Source organism: Acartia tonsa, chromosome 12 (genome assembly GCF_053477335.1).
Source record: "Acartia tonsa isolate MP-2025a chromosome 12, ASM5347733v1, whole genome shotgun sequence".
NCBI lineage: Eukaryota > Metazoa > Arthropoda > Copepoda > Calanoida > Acartiidae > Acartia > Acartia tonsa.
Genome location: NC_137271.1, coordinates 28095416 through 28107437, shown reverse-complemented (window position 1 = coordinate 28107437; position 12022 = coordinate 28095416). Strand labels below are relative to the sequence as shown.

The 12022-nt window shown below is 36.7% G+C and overlaps 1 protein-coding gene and 1 long non-coding RNA gene across 4 annotated transcripts in view; both read right to left on the bottom strand.

Annotated features, from left to right (window-relative positions):
• Positions 1-12022, bottom strand: part of LOC145334613 (cell death-inducing p53-target protein 1-like) — a 345932-nt gene that overhangs the window by 274299 nt on the left and 59611 nt on the right. The gene's annotated exons all lie outside the window — the stretch shown is intronic.
• LOC145334529 (uncharacterized) lies at positions 3999-4654 on the bottom strand. The gene is made up of 2 exons (XR_013884851.1): positions 4442-4654; positions 3999-4124 (listed from the first exon to the last, which is right to left on the bottom strand). It is a non-coding gene; the product is annotated as an uncharacterized LOC145334529 (long non-coding RNA).

Sequence of the window (12022 nt, the reverse complement as noted above, 5' to 3'; positions counted from 1 at the left end):
CGAGATATTCATGTTTTGGGGCGTAATTTCCTTATTTATTGACTTTGGCCAGTAAAAGGTTTTAATTTTGCGCAAAATTAAAACCTTTTACTGGCCAAAGTCAATAAATAAGGAAATTATGCCCCAAAACATGAATATCCCTGTAATAAGGTTTCCCCTCTGGTATACTGGATTTTCTTGATTTACCTCACTCAACTTTCTGGCGTGAAAAAACTACCCCCCCCTTATTTTTGATTTTCTTCAAAATTAAGGGGGGGGTTAATTCTTTGCCTTGCGGTGCTTTTTTCCTCCTTGCCGTTTTCCAGACATTAAAAAACTACCCCCCCCTTATTTTTGATTTTTGTCAAAACTAAGCGGGGGGGGGGGTTTTCGGTGCTCCGGTCTTCACATGTAAGCAAGCACCCAAAATTGTATTGGTGAAGATTGATCCATTTTACTTTACTAACTTTAGTTAAACTCATGGAAATTGTTATTTCAAGAGGGAAAGGGGTTCTATTTTTAGGCACCTTTGAAAATTAGCTAGTTTTACACAAATTGTGATATTAGTCACTGAAAGTTAAATATAATTGGTGTAAAAGAAACAATCACTCACAATTTTCATTGTAATCCCAACAATTTTGGACAAATTTGGGTTTTGATTAATCTATTCATGCTTTAAAAAATGACAATAAGAAAACAATATTAAATACTAAATCTGTCGGAACGAAGCCCCGATAGGCTCTGTGACGACTTATATTTCAAACGACCTAACCTATTATTAAAAACAAAACAATATTGGATCCAAAAAGTTAAACTTTATTGTTGAAAGCATTTAACTTTTTAATTGTCAGCTACAAAAAATAAAATAGAATTAATAATCAAAAACATATTATACATTCAATAAGAAAATTATATGATAAAATAGTCATGAAATATTTGCTTTATAGAGAGGCAACGCTCTTTTCCATGTAAAAACAGCGCAGCGACGCTATAAGTATAATACAAAATCTATACAACTCTTTAGCGCACCATAGCTTAAGACCTAGCCCTTATGGAGAATTTTGCTCTACCATGAGAATGCATAAACCAAATTTTGAAAATCAAATACTTAGGTAGATACCTTAGATGAAATTTCAACCATAGGGTCAAATCTGAGTACCATCTTTTCTTCTGTAAAAATCAAATTCAATAAGATAAATACTAACTTGTTATAGTAATATTTTTATAATTTTATCTAAATCAAATAAAAGTCTTAATAAACACCTACCAGTTCCTATAAGGTGAAGTGTATTTTGCACATTCATTTCCATTCTTTTACAACTCTTTAAACAACTTGTTTCTGCTTTTGTTGGGACAAAACTTTTGAGTTTCTTGATATAATCATTGCCAAGAACATCCGAGAGAAAGTCTTTTGTTGTTTGATTTGCCAAGATTGTTGTGCAAAGACTCTTGTTTGACAGGAATGGTGGCACACAACCAATAACCTAAATTCAAAGGTTTATTTGAGTAAAACTTATATGAACTTTAACCAAGGTCTAAAGGTTTGAACCCAAATTTACCTTTTTGTTGGTATAACTTTTGTCATGTTGTGGTAGCGGCTGGAGTTTGTCAGCCGCTTCCCGAGTCCGGGTATTACGGCGGTGTGAACAGACGTGGACAAGTGTAGTTATAGAGAAGCTGTGCTTCTCTATATATCACCAAATAACAAACAGAATATAATTTGGGATGTTGCTTTATTCAGAGCTCACAAGATACTAATTTATAATACAACAAAATGGTCAATGCATAGATTGGAATAATTAATACAAATATCAGAGGTTAAAGATACACATACAATAAACATAATAGGCAATATTTATCCCCCATCCCTGAAAGGGGTGGGTCAAAGCATGATAATCAGATTAAACACAATAGGGTTGTCAAACTATAAATACTTTAATACAGGGGGGGTTCAAATGGCCCCACCTCCTACTTAGGGGAGATCTCTCGGACCGCCCGCAAGTTGGGAGTGAAGTTAGTATACAATTAGGGGCTTATGGGTGGCGAATACCACAACTCTCCCCTCGGAAGGCTGGAGGGGCAGGGTCCTGCGACTTCCGACAGTGGTTGAGGCTCCCAGCTACCTTTGTGCAGCTGATTGGGGTCCCATGGGGGTGCAGCCCCCCCACCCACGAGGACGGTGGGGTGTGCCAGTGAAGCCACGGCCTTATCGGCCTCAGGGATACAGGGACAATTATTATACAAGGGTTAACGAATCAGTGGAATCCTAGTGGTGGTTAGTAGGCGCTCAAGGCTGATGAGACACCAACACGGGGTAGAATGTGGAGGCCGGTTTATGCTGGGTCCGTTGCTCGGTGCCAGCGGTTGCCAGGCCACCATGGGGCGTGGCCGCTGCGGGGCCGGTCAGCAAGGGGGGCAGCTGCTCACCGCGACGAGGCCGGCCGTCTGGGTAGAAGTTTGGCCTCCCGAGGGGCCACGAGGGTCCAGGCTTGCCTGGGTGATCATTTCCGCTATTGGAGGATTTCATGGACACCATTTCCTCGGCCATTTCCCGGCCAATGGGGATGGCATCCCAGTCCACGGAGAAGTCTCAAGACTTGGTGTGATTGGCTCTGGCCCTAGCCAAGGCCTTGCGGTAGAGCACTGGGTGGTACAGGAATACTTGGGACATCGCATTTAGGGCGGCACGCACACCTCCTTGTGCTGCCGCCAGGGAGATAATCGTCAGGTCACCCAGCAGCTTGAGAATCAACAGCAACAAGCACAGTATAGCCGCGCCATCTCCCCATTCATGGATGGCCTGTCGGAACCCAGCCCAGAGGTCCAGCGACTCCTCGCCCTCCTCCACCAACTTGTCTAGGTTGTAGGCCACAATCCCATGGTTGCCTGTGGCCATGCAGCTCCCCTGCTGGACGCAGCTACCATACGAGAGGCCGGTCAGCATGGCGGCCTTGTATGCCGGGAACGACAGAAGCTCTTGCCAGTCATTCAGTTCAGCCTGGGAGTAGAGACCTCCCGAGCTAAAATCATCCAAGGGCTCAGTCAGCAGATGCTTGGGCGTCTCCAGCGGGGGTGGCCTCTTCTTGCTGCTCTCCTGCACCACATACTTGTTGCGCTGGCAGGTAAGCTGGAGCAACAGGTTTCCCCTTAAAATAGAGAACGTGCTGCCTTGGACGCGGACCGGGTGGGCCGGGTTCAGTTGCTGGAGCTACCAGCAATTGGCGGCTACCTCTTCCACGGCGGCAGACCAACGCCCCCACCATGTCCACTGTAAAGAACAGAGGGTGGTTCAATGTCAATGTCAATGGCTTGGTTTTCCCTGGCAGAGTGTAGACTCGGTTTCTGGCCAGGTCCCGGCAGGCTTCCGGGTCAATTTTTGTTGGTCGCATCAGGGTGGGGACCGTGGTCACTTTAAGGTGGCCCCAGACACTGCACCAAAAGGTCCACTGAGACACGGTGAGTTGGCAGCTGTATCCTGTAGTTTCTCGGATCTTGACTTGTTGCAGAATGTGCACCTCATGGCCCAGGGGCGCTTCCTGGTGCAGTGGCTCCTGGCTGCACATCCAATCCTTGTTGTAGGCTGTGACGTGGGTAGGGTTGGCACAGTCCCAACCTGTCAGGACGTAGCTGGCTGTTGACCAGCAGTAGGCCCCACAGGACCATCCACCAGTGGGGGCACCGGCCACTATCCCATTGCTCGCAGTTGGGGGTTCCTGAGGGCGTGGGCATTGTCGCCCTGACTTACATCCCTCCCCAGCCCTAGGAACTCAGGTGCAGGAGGCACAGACGAGTCCTGATACCCACAAATCTCAAATTCCCCAAATTCTGGTGTTGGAGGCATAGGCAAATCCTGGTAAGTACAAAACTTTTGATACAATAAATTTACTAAATTATCCTGAATCTGTTGAGGTGGAGGGACAGCTGTGTTTTGAGAGTTTTGCTTGGTTGTTCATTGATTTTTGTTAAAAATTATTCTTTTTGGTTTCTATAAATTTTCCTTGCATTAAAGAACAATTGGGTTATATTAAAGCTTGTATTTCAACAAGTGCATATTTACAAATATAAAAATAATCACACATTAACAAATATTTAAGAATAACCAGGAATTAGGAGCTTGAGTCTCATGTTGCATAACAGAAGTTTTACTGAAATATTAGAAAATTCAATAAACTGTTAAATAATTAGAAACTCAGACAATTGATTTAACAGGATTAAATTAACAAATTTACTAGATTCTATTGTATTCATTGAAATCATCCTTTCAGCAAATGGCTTACAGTTTAAAAACAATAAATAACAAATATTCTAAATCATTACAATTACCCATTCAGATAAAAGGTCTTACATGGCATAAAAGTAACAATTAAGAACTGAATACTAATAAACAGTTTTTTTCTTTCCAAAAGTATCAAAAAGATTTGAATTAAGTAGTTAGGAAGAGTTAGATATTATAAATTATTACCGGACATTGAGTCTTCCAAGCTCAAGCAGGCAGGTTTTTCATTCCAGGTTAGGCTAGGCTATGAATATATTAGCTAAATGAACCTAAACAGCTAGAATTAATAGCATAGATTGAATATGTCAAAGAGTTTATTTGACATATCCAACCTAAAAACATACAATGAATAATAAATTATATGTAGAATAGTCTAGTTTTAATTATTCCAATTTGTAGCTAGGGTATTAAAGATTTAGAATAATTAATAAATCAATCAATCAATAAATAAATTAGTAATTTGCTGGGGTTTACAGCAATGTACAATCAATCAATTTGCTATGATTTACAGCAATATACATCCAATTAATAAATCAAGTAATGAAGAGTAGTGTACTAAAAAATATACAAATTAATTTATTATAACTTATATTGGGACAACTGATCCTACTACTTGAAGCTATGATAAATCAATACATTAAGAAACTTTTACACTTTTAATCTCTAGGAAAATCTTCTATCAATTAGTAATTCTGATAAAAAATAAGTGAAGTATCCAATTACTAAAGCATAGGTCAATAAGTTTACTTTAGTTTAATCCAATCTAATTACTTTATGGATTTGAGTAATAAAAATAATAAATTAATTTAGAATGGGACTTACCACTCTGGACAGGTTTGTTCTTGGTAGCTGGCCTTCTTGGACTCGAAAGGACTTAATATTTAGTAGCTCTCTCTTTGACTACTGGTTCAGACTACGATTCTATTGTTGTATTCCTTGGCTTATATAGGCGTTGTACATACTCAAAACCAGTTCTTTGTTTGTAAACAATAGTGTACAGCAACGATTTTTATATATTTATTGCATTATTTTTCTATAATTTACCACGAATTTCTTTATGTTTTTCTTAGTATTTTAAACATAAAATATCGTTTTTAATAAAAATGTACAAAAATAGTTTTTTTTTGCCATGGAATAATAAGTCAGATAGAATGTACACAAGGTACTTTTGGACGTTAAATTTTTGCTCTTTGATTAGGATAAAATTCAGCTACGATTTTTTGCCATTATTAAACAAAATAAAATAAAAATATTTTCAATTTCAATTTTTTCTCATTGCCTTAAAATCTCTCAAAACAAGCTGGATGGCCGAGGGGCAGACACTCTCCGCTGGTGGGGGCTTGGTCTGGCAGGCACCATCATGTTGAGGCCCAGATGGCGCAAGGGCGTTGGCTCGGCGATGTTGGTCGGCTGTATGTACTCCGGTTCCATCTGGTTGAGGCCGAATCCGAGGCCTATCCTGTTAGGCTCCACCGACCCTCCCATCATGTTGATTCTAGCTGGGATGGTCCCGAACTGCGGCACGCCCTCCTGGTTGCACGCAGCGCTAGGTGCGGAGGCTGGCTGGGGCGCCCCTGGGGCCCCTCCCTCCAGGTAGGCTACCTGGGAGTTGGACTTACTGGGGGTGGTGGCCTTGCCCGTCGCTCGCCTCCTCCCTTCCACCTGGCTCCAATCGGCCTTGCAGTCGGCGGCTGTATGGCCCGTGTAGTGGCAGCTCTCGCACCTGGCCCAGTCACGTCGGGGCAGGGGATGGTGCTCCCCTTGGCTGGCGTTCAAAGGGGAGGGTCAAAGCAAGATAATCAGATTAAACACAATAGGGTTGTCAAACTATAAATACTTTAATACAGGGGCGGTTCAAATGGCCCCACCTCCTACTTAGGGGAGATCTCTCGGACCGCCCGCAAGTTGGGAGCGAAGTTACTATACAATTAGGGGTTTATGGGTGGCGAATACCACAATGTGTTGTCTTTTTAGGGCCTAATGTATTTCCCAAAAGCACAGCAAAACAACGTAACCTCTACTGATCCTTAGCCTTTGAAAATTGAGAAATATTCAGTCATCTTAATTCTTTAAAGAATAGAATAAGTGTCTGCATTGTATGTTCTTATCCTAATTAGTTCTCCAGGTTCAGGAAAGATGTTTTACAGATTGATCTTAATGATTTACCTTACGCATTTGTTCTTGAATCAAATCATCAACACATTTCATGTAGATGTAATCTTTAGTAGAGTTACACAAGTCGTTTTCTTTAGGATTGCTGAAGTCTTTGATTTCAATTTGAATGTTGTAATATTTAGCTACACTATTTCTTAATGCATTTATTTCTTTTTTTATTATTGATCCTTTGTGGGAATTGAAATCAAGGTTGAAGTGAGTGGAGTGAGATGGATCAGTAACAAAAATTGAGTATTCAGGTTGTGTACCATAAAAACTAATTTCAATTTCTTCTTCAAATTCCAGGGTTAGGCAAATTCCCATGGGGTAATAGAAGTTAGCTTCTTTTGCTATCTTATAATTGTCCAGGTATCCATAATAGTCAATTTTACCAGCTTTCTTTGCAATAAACTTTTCAAAAGATATATCATCAAATTGCCAGGTAATGTGAGTTTGGTTGATTTTCCTTCCTAATAGAATGATGCTGTGAGTATTGATGCTAAAAATGGGGACATGATTCCAGTGACGTCATATTTTTCTTTCCCGAAAAAGGGAAGGGGGGAAGAAAATCTCTTCAAAAGAGATGGGGAAAATCCCCTTTTCTCCCATCTCTTTTTTTCTTCCCCCCTTCCCTTTTTCGGGAAAGAAAAATATGACGTCACTGGAATCATGTCCTTATTTTTTGCACCAATACTCACAGCATCTAATAAAATAAATATATTTTAATAATACATATTTCTAAAATTTGAAAAGAAAACATTGAAAATCAGCAAATATGTTTCATGTTTTTAAAGGTTTTTACATAAAAAATTTACAGAATAGGCTTTTCTTTCGAAAGATGGCCTAACTAGTTTTAAAAGCTCATCTGTCAATACTGCTTTTTTTGTATTTGATTCAAATGTTGTTTAATGCGCAGTAAAAACTGGATACATTAATCCACTGCCCCTAAATAAGGTTGATTAAGACTTTTGTTCCTAATACCTGTTAAATATTCCACCGGTGCACTGTTATAATCTAAGCAGAGGGTAACCAAGGGCTTAACATCAAGGTCAGATAATGTTATCGTTGTTGTTACATCCATAAGTTGCTGAAAGACAAGCTTGTTCAGGGAGCTGTGCATCTGATAACAAAATATTCCCACAGATATCATTATAAGTAAAGAACGAGCTAAACCTTTAGCCCCCACCATCGTAGCTAATGTACCATTAACTAAAGGTACCTTTCAATAAATCAATTCCAAAAATTACGTCCTTTTAAATAAATAAAGCAAGTTAAAGATATTTTAGTTCTTGTTATCCAGTATTTCAAAAAATACTATTAATAACAGATTAAACATCAAAGGTGTTTATTTATGAATTAATTAGCTGAGCTGTATTTGATTTATTACTTCAGATTGTTTGTTGTTTGTTACTACATATCAATTCTAGAAATTGTTTTTTGCTTCAGCAAGTACAGAAATCCTGGATAGAAAATAAACTTAAAGTTTTCCCTTTTTAGAAGCAAGGCTTTTCTTTATTTAGGGGTTATTTATCTATTTTTTCTTAACTTAAGCGTATAAAGAAGGTGTGATATAGCCTTCTGGTATATTTTTTTATTATATAAAAGTTACAGAATCTCTGTCTGTATGTGTGTACCAAAGTGTATCTTGATATCTCTTATAGTTTCCAAGATATTAATAAAAAATTCCAATGAAATAGGGAATATGTGAGAATTATAAAAATAGACAATAACCTTCAAAAAAAGCAGTTCGACCGCCGATAATGTTTTATAGTTGATTATGCTCCTTAATGATGGGTATGTTGATAAAACTTTTTAGCCATGTATCTTGAATACGTTTCTCTCCATGTCTCTCTAAACGGGCGGACATTTAAAATTATAGAGTAGCTTCGATAAAGTCTAACTTAAAGACAATTTAAATTTTTTAAAAGAAACTGACTATGAAAATTCCTATTCTTGTTTTTTGTAAGCTCATATTATGGTTCGTTATTTTATTGGAATATAGCATTAACCAGGTAATAATAATGTTTTTTTATCTATTAAGCAAATATTTTTAATTCTAAAATGTAGAAAGTGGTAATTTTATTGTCCAATAAGTCAGGGAGTAAGGGAGGGGACAATGGGCAGTTAATTCAATTTAATAGTTGTGACCCTTTAAGGTTGAAAACCCAGATATTTCCAGATAAGACAAGTATTTGCAATATAGCAACCTTTAGTGGAAATTTTTGACTTGTTTTTAATTCGAAATGCACCATCCTTAAACTGATGCATTACTACAAACCTTTGATTCTAGAGATCAAAACCCTTGTTTACAATTCATTTCCATAATTATTATTATTTAAACTTCGGAAAATTAAGGAAACATACCATTTTACTTTTACAACATCTTTTACCCAATTTTTTTTATTGTATTTATTAAAAAGCTTAGACATGAAAAAGCCTTTAAATAATTATATTACAAAACTTACTAAAACAATTACCTTCCTACAGAACTTTTAACTCAAGTTATTTCATTTAACGAAATAAAAATGAGATACCTTGCGTCAAAATTTCATACTACATAAATAAAATAGTTGAGAACATAAGTACATCTTAATTTTAAAGATCTTAAGGTATAAGTAACATATCTTAGGATAACTGGTAGCTGCGCTCCTAGCATCCAGGACAGAAAAATAAAATAACACCATCTTGAGATTTTAATGATAAACAAACCTTGAACAACTCAGGACTTCGTGAATTTTCCCTAAAATTTTGAAATTAATCGGATCATTAATTACAGAAATATTAAGCTAAAGACAAAAAACTTTTGCCTTTACATTAAATCAATAAGAAACATCTAACATGTCTAAAGTAACGAAAAGAGCTAACCGTTATGGACGTACAAATGTGCGGGACCTAATTATAGGAAGGCTTTGCTCATAATAACTAATAATCTTAATATAATTTCTTTCTACAACGCACTAATCGGAATGAATTGACATTAAACAAGAATTAGATATAAAAAATGTAATGATTCAATTTACAAAATAATTTTCAAAATCAAAATATTCTGTCTGCTTGTTATTGTTTATCTTTTTGTTGACGCGCTAGTTTGCCGCGAGATTATGCATGATTTTGCGTGACGTCATTCATAATTGGTCCCCAAGATTGGTTAGAAACTGCTAAATTCTTGCATGTTCTCTTTAAGCCAGTCCCCAAAGTCTGAGACTCCTAAAAATTGAATATTCGATCCATTGTCCCCTCCCTTACTCCCTGCCAATAAGTCCAATAACGAAGTTTTACATAAAATATAAATCATTAAAAAATGATTTTTATGTTTACGAGTACCAAAAAAATATTTAATTATCATTTAAAGTAGCTTATAACTAATATTTAGGCTAATTTTGACTGTAAAGCCAAATATAATAGGTAGAGTGATTCAATTTTTCCCTTTCTAAATGTTTATACTAGAAAACTTGGTGTAACAAGAATGACAACACCCAGAAAAGGCACAAAAGAGCAAATTGGGCGGGAAAGGGAAAAAGGAAAAAACGGTGTAAAATATCCTATATGTAAATGAGCTTTGCTTTTCACAACAAAACCTTGCTTGACCTAGTGACCTTATATTTTAGACTCTTTTGTAATTTACAATTTTACCCGCGTGTTTGTTTTAAAGCATGTCGGGGTTTTTAGTGGTGAAGCTACTCTATAGCTTGCGATGTCAGTCCCAATTATTTTAGACAGTCAAGTCTTTTGACTATGCATATTAACAAGCTTTTACTTTTGTTAGAAAAATATATTGCCCCCTTTATCTTACTATTAATTATGCGCATCTGACATAACAGCAGTAGGTACATGTTTTAATGTTTTTGTTGTAATTTCGTGATGTTTGTCTCACTTTACAGCATCTTCTACAGACTAGCATTGTTGTCGGTCAATCAGCAATGCAATATATGTTTTGCTGTCTATGATATTTTACCTTTTCTGTGTTGATTAGCTATGGATATTGTCATCCTTGTTGAGGTATATTGTGACTTTTGATTTCCATAGCTGATTTCAAAATTAAACACGTGGAACAGAGATAGTGCACCTGTAGAAAAAACTTCATTTCCCAAACTCAGCTGATGAAAAAAATATAAATAAAAACTAATATGTTATTTTGACTATCAATATAAATTAATGTAAATATTTTCTTCTACTGGCATATCCCTGTGCGATTTTAAGGCAAATTGCAAAAAGGCCTAGGAAAACAAAAATAAGAACTAAAGTTTGTGCTTTCACACAAAGTGCCCGTTAAGCACTAAGCACCCCACATACAGGATACTCTATGCAATGCCCAACCCCTGCTGCGCAATGTCGTAACATTGCAGGGCTACTCAGTTGAAAATATAAGCCTAACTAACATGACCCATTTAATAATCAAACAAACCAAAAATTACTCCCTCCTTATTTTCAATTAATTTTATAATTATGAAAGCTCAGCAAGATACTATGTAGTACCGCCCCAGCCCAAAGATTCAATCAAAGTATCAGGTTGTTTGTCAGTTTTTGTGTCCTCTAAGATCTGTGAAAGCACTAACCGTTTTCATGGAAGAACTAATATATTTATAAATAGGATTTATGCTTTTTTTGTGAATTCACCATGACCAAAGTAGAAGGATATTTCAATTTGACATGATTTTTTTGTTTTATATGACACATAAAGATTTCTAAAACTAATCTAGCGGCATATTTGTGCTTTTAGGTTAAATATGGTAAAGCACACCTTTTCTTCACTAAACAACCCAACACCAATAAAAAAAACAATTCAGACGTTTTAACCATAAATAAAATTAGAATAGATCCTTTACAGCCAAAATTGATTGAACTTTTGCGTATTTTCTTTACTGAAGGCGCGGTTTGTTTTACTCCTTTTTTATGCGCACAAACTTGGGTTGTAAAATGAATAGTACAGACTTTAAATTTGCAATTTGATAGCTTTTTATGTTACCATATTGTGTACAAAGATTTCATTTTAGATAAGCCAGTAAGTAGTATGTTTGAATACTATTTTCTTAAGCAGCTTATTTTTTAAATGTATTATAAATAAGAAATGGATAGTTTTTCTCTATCTCTACCCTCAGTGGAAGGCTCTAACCTAGTGGGGTATATAACTGCGGAGCTATCCTGTATTAGATAATACCTAAAGATATATATTAAATAGAAAACCCGTTTAAGTAGACAACTACATTGTTTACTTCTCCACTAAATAACATTCATGTTTAAAAATGATAGTTTAATGTTATCATTTTAAAGTATTCCGATATTCTACAAAATAAGGTAAAAATGAGAAAGCCCAATCTGTCCCGATTTTGTATCGCTTTTAAAAAGTGCGATTCCTGTGACGTCATATAAAAAGGGAAGGGGCGAAGAAAATCTCTTCCCTTTTCTCCCATCTCTTTTGAAGAGATTTTCTCCCATCTCTTTTGAAGAGATTTTCTTCCCCCCTTCCCTTTTTCTTTCCCGAAACGTATATGACGTAACTGGAATCGCACTTTTCAAAGTGATACAAAATCGGGACAGATTGGGTTTTCTCGTAAAAATGAAAGTGAAACTTTGAAAAGGAAATTATCAGGAATTAAACAAATTTATAGTTTG